Source organism: Cherax quadricarinatus, chromosome 2 (genome assembly GCF_038502225.1).
Source record: "Cherax quadricarinatus isolate ZL_2023a chromosome 2, ASM3850222v1, whole genome shotgun sequence".
In the NCBI taxonomy this organism is placed as follows: domain Eukaryota; kingdom Metazoa; phylum Arthropoda; class Malacostraca; order Decapoda; family Parastacidae; genus Cherax; species Cherax quadricarinatus.
The window spans coordinates 31,810,492-31,823,791 of NC_091293.1; the positions used below are offsets into that span (position 1 = coordinate 31,810,492).

Here is a 13,300-nt window from a genome sequence, read left to right on the forward strand (position 1 = left end):
GGTGGGTGGATTGCATTTTCTTGGACTGTAAGAAGGCGTTTGACACAGTTCCACACAAGAGATTGGTGCAAAAACTGGAGGACCAAGCAGGGATAACAGGGAAGGGATAACAGGGAATACTTGTCAGGAAGACAGCAGCGAGTCATGGTACGTGGCGAGGTGTCAGAGTGGGCACCTGTGACCAGCGGGGTCCCGCAGGGGTCAGTCCTAGGACCAGTGCTGTTTCTGGTATTTGTGAACGACATGACGGAAGGAATAGACTCTGAGGTGTCCCTGTTTGCAGATGACGTGAAGTTGATGAGAAGAATTCACTCGATCGAAGACCAGGCAGAACTACAAAGGGATCTGGACAGGCTGCAGACCTGATCCAGAAATTGGCTCCTGGAGTTCAATCCCACCAAGTGCAAAGTCATGAAGATTGGGGAAGGGCAAAGAAGACCGCATACGGAGTACAGTCTAGGGGGCCAGAGACTACAAACCTCACTCAAGGAAAAAGATCTTGGGGTGAGTATAACACCAGGCACATCTCCTGAAGCGCACATCAACCAAATAACTGCTGCAGCATATGGGCGCCTGGCAAACCTCAGAACAGCATTCCGACATCTTAATAAGGAATCATTCAGGACCCTGTACACCGTGTACGTTAGGCCCATATTGGAGTATGCGGCACCAGTTTGGAACCCACACCTAGCCAAGCACATGAAGAAACTAGAGAAAGTGCAAAGGTTTGCAGCAAGACTAGTCCCAGAGCTAAGAGGTATGTCCTACGAGGAGTGGTTAAGGGAAATCAACCTGACGACACTGGAGGACAGGAGAGATAGGGGGGACATGATAACGACATACAAAATACTGAGAGGAATTGACAAGGTGGACAAAGACAGGATGTTCCAGAGATTGGACACAGTAACAAGGGGACACAGTTGGAAGCTGAAGACACAGATGAATCACAGGGATGTTAGGAAGTATTTCTTCAGCCACAGAGTAGTCAGTAAGTGGAATAGTTTGGGAAGTGATGTAGTGGAGGCAGGATCCATACATAGCTTTAAGCAGAGGTATGATAAAGCTCACAGCTCAGGGAGAGTGACCTAGTAGCGATCAGTGAAGAGGCGGGGCCAGGAGCTCGGACTCGACCCCCGCAACCTCAACTAGGTGAGTACAACTAGGTGAGTACACACACACATCTCCCACACACACAAACACACACACACACACACACACACACACACACACACACACACACACACACAACACACACACACATAACACAAACACACACACACACACACACACACACACACACACACACACACACACACACACATTGCCAGTCTCACACATACACTCCCCCCTCCCCCACCGACATCTCACTCCTTCACCTGATCCCTCCCCTCCCTCTTTCACCCTCCCCCTCCCCACCTCTCCCTCCTTCCCCCTCTCCGTCTCCCACTCACCCTCTTGCTTCACTCTCCTTCCCACTCCCCCTCCCCACTACTCTCCCACATAGCCACAGTTCCTCCTCTACCTCCCCCCCCCTCACACTCTGACATACACAATACTAACCTAACATACCGAATTACATAGGTTTCCCACTCTGAGGCAATCAGGATAAAACAAAAATGGGTTTCCAGAGAGCAACAAGAAAACCAAGGGACAGGAGGAGAAAACTGCAAGGGAAGATTGGGCAGCAGAGCTCACAAAAAGAGAACATGAATGGGAAAAGAAACTAGAAGAACTTAGCATGAGAATGGAAGAGAGGATAGACATGGAAAGCAGGAAGTGGGAGGTCCAAGTCAAAGCAGCAGAGGCCAGGATACAGAGTTTAGAAGAGGAACTGAAAAATCTGAAACAGCCTAAAGAACTAAAGGACATTTTGGGATTGACAACAGAGACTGCTACCTCAGTCACAAATAAGGGGACTGTATGGAAAGAAGGAGGAAAACTGCATGTAGAAGCTCAATCAGTGGAGACTGTAGTAAATGAAAGAGCTAAGCTATATGTGGAGGTACTCCACCATAGAAAAGGAATGTTTGGCCCTTGTGTGGGGTATCTCCAAACTTAAATTTTATTTGCTGAGAAAAGAATTCATATTAGAAACGGACCACAAACCTTTGATATACCTAGAAACTTTTAAGGGAACCAACAGTCGCCTCTTGAGGTGGACATTGGCACTCCAAGCTTTTAAGTTCCATATTGTGTATATCAATGGTTCATCCAATTATTTCTCTAACTGGTTAAGTCGTGACAGTCAGTAGAAGATTTCTTGCCTTACGCGACTTCCATATGTTAGAACTTTTTCCTCGCCTATTCTTCTTATACTCCTTGACTATAAGTCTTGGTATGGGGGAGTGTGAGGGAAAAGTTCAATAGATAGGAGTAGCGAGGGAGTATATAGTAACAACAGTTTCATTGCCAGCTACTTGTTAAGGTAGGGAAAGTCAAGCTCCTGCTATTCCTGCCTTTTTTCCCCCTCCCAGAAAGTGATAGTTTCATTGCCAGCTACTTGCTAAGGTAGGGTAAGTCAAGCTCCCGCTATTCCCGCCTTTTTTTCCCCACCCCGAAAGTGATAGTTTGACTGCCGGCTGCTTGTTAAGGTAGGGTCAGTCTAGCTCCCGCTATCCCTTCCCCCCCCCCCCCCCCCGAAAGGTGATGTGTGGGGCTCCGGTCCAAACAGTAATCACTAGACTCACAGCTCCCAGCACTACTGTAAGTACATGCCTGCCTTGTATTCTAGTGGATTTATTGGTTGAAAGCTTCACTTTTGACCAATAATAAACTTAGTCCTTTCAGTTTTGCTCTAAGCTGACTGTTGTAATAATCACCACATCTTTTAGGTATTGTACTTATCATGGAGAGTGATTTCTTAAGCAGTGGGTAACCTGTCTATCTTTTCAGCTTGGATGACAGAGAGGGTCACCTGCCAATCAACGAGTAGAACTGATGGAGATGGACTAACGTCCTGAGACTTCCCCTTTTTGGATTTAATTACCTGTGCACCTGTATGAAATTGCAGGACGTAACCCCTCATCATTGCAGCAGTAAAGAACCTGCTTTCCTGTCATCAGGATATAATACTCACGGCTATACTGTGAAGAACGAACCGGTGGGTTGTAACCAATACCTGCGACCCCTCCCCCATCATCAGCAATGGCTACGATTTCAACAACACACAGTGTCACCAGCACCAGATACCCAAGTTTTAAATTAGCGTTGAATTCAGTTATCATTTATATTTTTCATTTTTCATTTTCATTAATGTAGGATTAATATTTCACATTTAAGTGTTTTATATTTTATATTTTCTATATAATAAAGTGTTTATGTTTGTCTGTTATTATTTCTTTTTCTATTCATTAATTTTCCTGAGGAGGAGCCAGCCTTGGTAATAATGTCCAAAGTTGTTACAGGGCTGAGTAAGCCTTCACACTCTCTCTCTCTCTCTCTCTCTCTCTCTCTCTCTCTCTCTCTCTCTCTCTCTCTCTCTCTCTCTCTCTCTCTCTTTTCCCTTCTCACTCTCTCCCCTTTCTCCTCCTATCTTTCCCTTCTCTCCTTCTCTCTTTCTCTCACTCCCTCTTTTCCTTTTCACTTTCCCCCTCTCTCTCCTTCTACCTTTCCTCTCTCTCTCTCTCTCTCTCTCTCTCTCTCTCTCTCTCTCTCTCTCTCTCTCTCTCTCTCTCTCTCTCTCTCTCTCTCTCTCTCTCTCTATCTCTCTCTCTCTCTTTCTCTCTCTTTCCTTTACAAAAAAAAAAAAAAATAGTTGGGACTCGTAGGAATCAGGGATCAGATGACAATGGTATTGGAGGGAGGAATGGATGGAGGAGCAGTGGAGAAGGATGGAGCAAGAATGGGAGAGAAAATTAGGACAGCTTTCTGAAAAAATGGAGAAAGAGCTCTCTGCGAAATGGGAAAAGAGGTTGGAGAAGGAGACGAAGAAATGAGAGGCACAAGTCGAAACTGCAGTAGACAGGGTAAGGGTTCTAGAGTTTGAGGTAAACAGGCTGAAGCAAGTCTCAGGGGCAGTGACAAGAGAAGACACAGCATATGAAGCTGAGAGGATGAACAGGAAGGAAGGAAATATGAATTATGCTAAGGTCATATCAGCCTGCAAAGAAGGATCAGGGAGTAAAAGGAAAAAGCAGCTGGGTGCAGATAGAGAGGGAGGTAAGTCGAATGCTGAGGCACAACCATGCTACCAAGAGCCACTGGAAAAATCATAAATGACCATATACAGACAGGAACCAGAGTCACAGAGGGAGAGGCAATGGGAGGAGGAAAGGGCAAAATCAGTGTTTATCCATGGGCTTCGGGAGAGAGAGGAAAAGACACACACTGAAAGACGGCAGGAAGAAAGAAAGGAGATTGGAAAAATCATAACAGAAATAGGGGGAGAAGACATGGACGAGATTGTAAATTTTCAGAGAATAGGGGGGTACGTGAAGGGGAGAAACCGACCGATCAAGCTGATTCTCAGGACAGAATCAGTGAGGAACAGGATCCTCCAAGAGAAACCAAGGTTGAAAAACTCGGAAGAGTACAAGAAGGTGTTCCTAGACAGAGACAGAACACAAACAGAGAAACAGCAGCTGAGGGAGAGGACAAAAAAGCGAAAGGAGATAGGAAAGGAAACAAGGATGGAACCAGCAGAGGTCAGTCAGAGCAGAACAGAGAAGCAAGGGCAAGCACACACACAAATATCCTCAGAACCTCACAACCTATCACACAATCCCAACACACACTACAATCCATACCCACAGCTTCCACCCAACCCCCAAGCATAGAATTCCACAGTATGCTACCAGGTCTCCTACTCCCACAGGCCCCCCAAACCACAGTATTGGAAAGGAAACTGAAGGTATGGTACACAAACGCTGATGGAATAACAAATAAGTGGGAGGAGTGGCACGAAAGAGTCAAAGAGACATCACCGGACATCATAGCACTCACAGAAACCATCTTTCTAATGGGATACCAGATCCTGAGGAAAGACAGAAGGAACAGGGGGGTGTAGGAGTGGCACTGCTGATCAAACACCGATGGAATTTTGATGAGCTTGAGAGAGGAGACAGCGGAGAAGAAAGTGATTACATAGCGGTAATGCTTCACTCTGGAGGTCCCAAGGTGGTAGTTGTAGTGATGTATAACCCACCACAGAACAGCAGGAGACCAGGGCATGAGTATGACGAGAGCAATAGAGCGATGGTTGACACACTGGCTGCAGTGGCCAGAAGAGCTCATGCATGCAGGGCGAAGCTCCTGATCATGGACGACTTTAACCACAAGGAGATCGACTGGGACTCGAAGGGGAGACTCGAAGGGGGACTCGAAGACCCCAGGAATCAGAGGTAAATGGTTCTGTAAAGGAGAATGGATGGAAGAGCTATGCAAAAGGATGAAACAAGAGTGGGCGAGAAAACTATGAGAACTTTCTGCAAAAATGGAGACAGAGCTTTCTGTGAAATTGAAAAAAAGGTTGGAGGAGGAGAAGTAGAACTAGGAGTCCCGAGTCGAAGCTGCAGTAGCCAGGATAAAGGACCTAGAATATGAGGTAAATAAGCTGAAGCGAGTTACAGGGGCATTGACCAGAGGAGGCACAGCAAATGAAACTGATACACCCTTAATGAACGCAGGGCACAACGGGAAGGAAGGAGACATAACTTACGCTAAGGCCCTATCAGCCCTATCAGCCCTATCAGCCCACCAAGCAGGGCCAAAGAATGAAGGGGAAAGCAGATAGGTGCAGGTGGTGAGAGGGACAGGTCATATGCAGAGGCACGACCATGCCACCAAGAGCAATATGAAAAAATAAGGGAGAAAATGGCTATGTACAGACAGGAACCAGAGACACAGAGGGAAAGGCAATGGGAGGAGGAGAGGGCTAAGTCAGTGTTTATTCATAGACTTCAGGAGAGTGAGGGAAGGACACACACTGAAAGACGGCAGGCAGAAGGACAGGAGATTGAGAACAACATCAAATAAATAGGTGAAGAGAAAATGTCTCGAGATTGTAAATTATCAGAGAATAGGGGGTACTTGAATAGGAGAAACCGACTGATCAAGCTTATTTTCAGGACAGAAACAATGTGAAACAGGAGCCTCCAAGAGAAACCATGGTTGAAGGAATCGGCAGCATACAAGAGGGTGTTCCTAGACTGAGACAGGACAAAAACAGAACGACAGCAGCTAAGGGAGAAGAAGCAAAAGTGATTGGAGCAAGGAGGGGAGACAAGGACAGAATCAGCAGAGGACAACCAGAGCAGGGCAGAGGAACAAGAGCAAGCACATGCAGAACCACCCACAGAACCCCACAACCAATCACACTATCCCAAGACACCACAATTCACACTCACAGCCCAGACCTCACTATGCTGTAGAATCCTGCAGTTCACTGCCAGGTATCCCACCCTCACAGACCCCCCAAAACACAATGTTGGAGAGGAAACTGAAGGTATCGTACACCACCGGTGATGAAATTACATATAAGTGGGAGGAGTGGCCGAAAGAGTCAAAAAGGCATTACCAGACATCATACCCTTCACAAAAACCAAGCTCACAGGGATGATAACAGATGCCATCTTTCCAATGGGATATCAAATCCTGAGGTAAGACAGAGGGGGTGGAGGAGTGGCACTGCTGATCAAAAACTGATAGGATTTTGATGAGTTGGAGAGAGGAGACAGAGGAGAAGCAAGAGATTACATAGTACTAATGTTTCAGTCTGGAGATCCCAAGGTGGTAATTGCAATGATGTATAACCCACCACAGAACAGCAGGAGGCCAAGGCAAGAGTATGATGAGAGTAATAGAGCAATGGCTGACACACTGGCTGAAGTGGGCAGAAGGGCTCATGCGAGCAGGGCAAAACTACCGATCATGGGTGACTTCAGTCACTAGAAAATCGATTGGGAAAACTTGGAGCCAAATGGGGGCTAAGAAACGTGGAGGGCTAAGATGATGGAGGTGGTACTGGTAAGCCTCACTTACCAACACAGAAGGGACACAACCAGAGAGAGAGGAGAGGATGAACCTGCGAGACTGGACCTAGTGTTCACCATGAGTAGTGCAGACATTGAAGACATCACATACGAAAGACCGCTTGGGCCAGTGATCATATGGTTTTAAGCTTCGAATATATAGTAGTGTTACAAGTGGAGGGGAAAGCAGAAGGGCCGGACGAATGAAGCCAAACTACAAGAAAATGGACTACATAAGCATGAAGAACTTCCTGAACGGGGTTCAGTGGGACAAAGACCTGTCAGCGAAGACAGGGACGATATGATGGAATATCTGACAACAATATTCAAGGAAGGTGAGGAGAGGTTTGTACCCAAGGGTAACAGGAATAACGAAAAAGCCAGGATGAGCCCATGGTTCACATAAAGCGCAGGGAGGCTAAAACCAAATGTGCTAGGGAATGGAAGAAGTATAGAAGGCAAAGGACCCAGGAGAATAAGGAGACCAGTCATAGAGCCAGAAGCTGTAAAGCCCTTGTGGCTTATCGCTTCTTTTTTATAATAATAATAATAATAATAATAATAATAATAGAGCCAGAAATAAATATACACAGGTAAGACAAGAGGCCCAAATGCAATACGAGAATGACATAGCAGCGAAAGCTAAATCTGACCCAAAGCTGTTGTACAGCCACATCAGGAGGAAAACAACAGTCAAGGACCAGGTAATCAGGCTGAGGAAGGAAGGAGGGGAGGTCACAAAAAAACGACTGCGAAGTATGTGAGGAGTTCAACATGAGATTCAAAGAAGTGTTCACAGAGGAGACAGAAGGGCCTCCAGAAAGGCAGAGAGGTGGGACACACCATCAAGTGTTTGACAAAATATAAACAACCGAGGAAGAAGTGAAAACGCTGTTAATCGAGCAAGATACCTCAAAGGCGATAAAACTGGATAACATCTCTCCATGGGTCTTGAGAGAGGGAGCAGAGGCGCTTTGTGTACCACGAACAACTATCTTCAACACATCTATCGAAAGAGGATAACTACCAGATGTATGGAAGACAGCAAATATAGTCACAATTTTTAAAACAGGAGACAGACACGAAGCATTAAACTACAGACCAGTGTCACTGATGTTTATAGTATGCTAGGTCATGAAGAAAATTATCAGAAGAGTGGTGGAGCACCTAGAAAGGAATGAGGTTATTAACGGCAGCCAGCACGGTTTCGGGACGGGAAACCCTGCGTCACGAACGTACTGGATTTTTATGACAGGGTGACGGCAGTAAGACAAGAGAGAGAGAGGTGGGTAGACTGTATTTTCTTGGACTGTAAGAAGACGTTTGACATAGTTCCAAACAAGAGATTAGTGAGGAAGCTGGAGGAACAGGCAGGGATAACAGGGAAGGCACTGCAATGGATCAGGGAATACCTGTCAGGAAGATAACAGCGAATCATGGAACGTGGCGAGGTTTCAGAGTAGGCGCCTGTAACGAGCGGGGTGCCACAGAGATCAGTTCTAGGACCGGTGCTGTTTCTGGTATTTGTGAACGACATGAAGGAAGAAGAAGTTTTTACGAAGTAGAAGTGATGCAAGGAGGGAAGAGTATATGGAGAAAAGGAGAGAGGTTAAGAGAGTGGTGAAGCAATGTAAAAAGAGAGCAAATGAGAGAATGGGTGAGAGGTTATCAACAAATTTTGTTGAAAATAAGAAAAAGTTTTGGAGCGAGATTAACAATGAAGCCTAGAGAACAAATGGATTTGTCAGTTAAAAATAGGAGAGGAGAGTTATTAAATGGAGAGTTAGAGGTATTGGGAAGATGGAGGGAATATTTTGAGGAATTGTTAAATGTTGATGAAGATAGGGAAGCTGTGATTTCATGTATAGGGCAAGGAGGAATAAAATCTTGTAGGATTGATAAAGAGCCAGTTGTGAGTGTGGGGGAAGTTAGTGAGGCAGTAGGTAAAATGAAAGGGGGTAAGACAGCTGAGACTGATGGGATAAAGACAGAAATGTTAAAAGCTGAGGATATAGTTTTGGAGTGGTTGGTGCTACTATGTATGGAAGAGGGTAAGGTACCTAAGGATTGGCAGAGAGCATGCATAGTTCCTTTGTATAAAGGCAAAGGGGACAAAAGAGAGTACAAAAATTATAGGGGGATAAGTCTGTTGAGTATACCTGGTAAAGTGTATGGTAGAGTTATTATTGAAAGAATTAAGAGTTAGACGGAGAATAGGATAGCAGATGAACAAGGAGGCTTTAGGAAAGGTAGGGGGTGTGTGGAACAGGTGTTAACAGTGAAACATATAAGTGAACAGTATTTATATAAGGCTAAAGAGTTTTTTTGGGCATTTATGAATTTGAAAAAGGCGTATGACAGGGTGGATAGGGGGGCAATGTGGCAGATGTTGCAGATGTATGGTATAGGAGGTAAGTTACTGAAAGCAGTGAAGAGTTTTTATGAGGATAGTGAGGCTCAAGTTAGAGTATGTAGGAAAGAGGGAGATTATTTCCCAGTAAAAGTAGGCCTTAGACAAGGATGTGTGGTGTCACCGTGGTTGTTTAATATATTTATAGATGGGGTTGTAAGAGAAGTAAATGCGAGGGTCTTGGCAATCAGCGTGGAGTTAAAAGATAAAGAATCACACATAAAGTGGGAGTTGTCACAGTTGCTCTTTGCTGATGACACTGTGCTCTTGGGAGATTCTGAAGAGAAGTTGCAGAGATTGGTGGATGAATTTGGTAGGGTATGTAAAAAGAAAATTAAAAGTGAGTACAAGAAAGAGTAAGGTTATGAGGATAACAAAAAGATTAGGTGATGAAAGATTGGATATCAGATTGGAGGGAGAAAGTATGGAGGAGGTGAATGTATTCAGATATTTGGGAGTGGTGGTGTCAGCGGATGGGTCTATGAAAGATGAGGTGAATCATAGAATTGATGAGGGGAAAAGGGTGAGGGGTGCACTCAGGAGTCTGTGGAGACAAAGAACTTTGTCCTTGGAGGCAAAGAGGGGAATGTATGAGAGTATAGTTTTACCAACGCTCTTATATGGGTGTGAAGTATGGGTGATGAATGTTGCAGCGAGGAGAAGGCTTGAGGCAGTGGAGATGTCATGTCTGAGGGCAATGAGTGGTGTGAATATAATGCAGAGAATTCGTAGTTTGCAAGTTAGGAGGAGGTGCAGGATTGCCAAAACTGTTGTCCAGAGGGCTGAGGAAGGGTTGTTGAGGTGGTACGGACATTTAGAGAGAATGGAGCGAAACAGAATGACTTCAAGAGTGTATCAGTCTGTAGTGGAAGGAAGGCGGGGTAGGGGTCGGCCTAGGAAAGGCTGGAAGGAGGGAGTAAAGGAGGTTTTGTGTGCGAAGGGCTTGGACTTCCAGCAGGCATGCGTGAGCGTGTTTGATAGGAGTGAATGGAGACAAATGGTTTTTAATACGTGACGTGCTCTTGGAGTGTGAGCAAAGTAACATTTATGAAGGGATTCAGGGAAACCGGCAGGCCGGACTTGAGTCCTGGAGATGGGAAGAACAGTGCCTGCACTCTGAAGGAGGGGTGTTAATGTTGCAGTTTAAAAACTGTGGTGTAAAGCACCCTTCTGGCAAGACAGTGATAGAGTGAATGATGGTGGAAGTTTTTCTTTTTCGGGCCACCCTGCCTTGGTGGGAATCGGCCAGTGTGCTAATAAAAAAAATGTCGGAAGAAATAGACTCCGAAGTGTCCCTGTTTGCAGATGATGTGAAGGCGATGAGAAGAATTCAATCGGACGAGGACCAGGCAGAACTACAGAGGGATCTGGACAGGCTACAGGCCTGGTCCAGCAACTGGCTCCTGGAAATCAACCCCACCAAGTGAAAAGTCATGAAAATTGGGGAAGGAAAAAGAAAACCGCAGACGGAGTACAGTCTAGGGGGCCCAGAGACTACAAACCTCACTCAAGGAAAAAGATCTTGGGGTGAGTATCACACCAAGCACATCTCCTGAAGCGCACATCAACCAAATAACTGCTGCAACATATGGGCGCCTAGCAAACCTCAGAACAGCATTCCGACATCTTAATAAGGAATCATTCAGGACCCTGTACACCGTGTACGTCAGGCTCATATTGGAGTATGCGGCACCAGTTTGGAACCCACACCTAGCCAAGCACGTAAAGAAACTAGAGACAGGGCAAAGGTTTGCAACAAGACTAGTCCCAGAGCTAAGAGGTATGTCCTACGAGGAGAGGTTAAGGGAAATCGACCTGACGACACTGGAGAACAGGAGAGACAGGGGGGATATGATAACGACATATAAAATTCTGAGGGAAATCAACAAGGTGGACAGAGACAGGATGTTCCTGAGATGGGACACAGCAACAATGGGTCACAGTTGGATGTTGAAGACCCAGATTAATCACAGGGATGTTAGGAAATATTTCTTCAGTCACAGAGTTGTCAGGAATTGGAATAGCCTGTGAAGCGATGTAGTGGAGGCAGGATCCGTACATAGCTTTAAGAAGAGGCATGATAATGCTCATGGAGCAGGAAGAGTGACCTAGTAGCGGCCAGTAAAGAGGCGGGGCCAGGAGCCGTGACTCGAATCCCTGCAACCTCAGCTAGGTGGGCACACACACACACACACACACACACACACACACACACACACACACACACACACACACACACACACACACACACACACACACACACACACACACACACACACACACACACACACACACAAAACTTAGCCATTGTCCAACCGCCTACAACAGAGCTAACAAGGACTTTACATCCAATTAGTCTACATCTCTGCCTTTGACGACAATCCCGGCAGTTTAGTCGGCCAATCAGCATGAAACCTGAGAGAATGCTGACAGTGCAAGTCCGGATATACCAGCTGCCGGGAATGGATGCGGTGAAGGGGAATGAGGTTGAGGAAGGATTTGTGTTCGGAGGGGGGGAGGTGGGACTCCCGGGTAAGGATACAGGTTTTGTTATCGAGGGAGGTAGTGGACAAGGAAGAAGAGGAGGAGGATGTGTGCTTGGGAAATGTGACGAACCATGGAAAGTGGAAAGATTTGTGGCCGGAAAAGTGGTGTCCAAGGGAGGCTAATTGGTGACAATAATGGCAAAAATCTAAATTTCGCTCATTTCTCTTTCGTCGTAGGTGTATGAATCTCTTATGTGGGTTTTCACTTGGATTTGTGTGTGTGTGTGTGTGTGTGTGTGTGTGTGTGTGTGTGTGTGTGTGTGTGTGTGTTTAGTAATACTCAGGTTCCTAAATGTGTTTTTATTCTTTTTGCGTTTACGCCATCTGGTATGATTTAATTACTGTTCATCATGGGTAATATCTAAGTGTAAGTAATCTTGCCTTTGTTATGAAGTATGTTTGTTTTTAAGCAGTACCACATTTTTCTTTGTTCTCTTTCAGTACTTGATTCCTTTGTGGGATCTCTCAGTAGAATATATTTTGTACACACCATATTTGCTTGTGCATACTGCTTCTCCATCCATTGATGTGGATCAAGGTGTTTAGGACCGTTTTTCATGAAATGTGTGATAGTTCTTTGTTTATTTTCTCACATTTAATTCTCTGACTATTAATGCTAAATATACTGAAAATTCGTTCACTTTCGTTATTTCTTGGATCTCTACGCATGGATTTATGCTCTATTATATTTCAGTAACGTTGTCACTTGAGGGTTTTTTATTTGAGATTGTTAAAATTCTGATTTGTTTTCATTGTTGGTGTGTTGACCCCAAGCAAAACATCTCACGGAGCCTAAACAGCTTTCTGGTATCCTCCTGGTGGGTTAATTGCTTGAAGATACTATTTCTAGTACAATATTGTTGTTTACCATCTTCCTATTAACATGTGGAATTTGAAATCTGTATGGAGCAAAATACAGGGTACAGGACTTTCAAGGATTTCAACGCGGATGTTCATATTAGATCTATGAATTCCTCTGCCGTTGCCCACGGTGGTTTATATACAGAGATAATTACCAGATTAATTAACTTCTTTTTATTTTATGTGCATTAAAACCCTGAGATTTTGCGAAAGGGAAAAAGAATTTGACATTTGGGATACTTGGGCTATTCTGCTTTGCCAGTACCACTTGAAGTGTAGCGTTTTGTAATATGCACATATGCCTGTTCACTTCAGTACTGACTAATTCTTTATTATCCATTGCCAGTATCTCCGTGTCCTTGCTGTCTTTCATTATTTTCCCATCATCCCTTTCATCGTGTCTCTGCGTTTAGAAAAATGCCTTTGATTACCTTGGATTGATAATTTTGCAAGTTGAATCTTAGGCAACTTAGAGCGTAACGTTTTCTGGCCTGTAGTGATGATTTGCACATCTT

The 13,300-nt window shown here is 45.0% G+C and overlaps 1 protein-coding gene across 1 annotated transcript in view; it reads left to right on the forward strand.

Moving 5' to 3' along the window:
* LOC128706526 (neuronal acetylcholine receptor subunit alpha-7-like) overlaps positions 1-13,300 on the forward strand; it is a 1,070,503-nt gene that overhangs the window by 313,786 nt on the left and 743,417 nt on the right. The window lies entirely within an intron of this gene.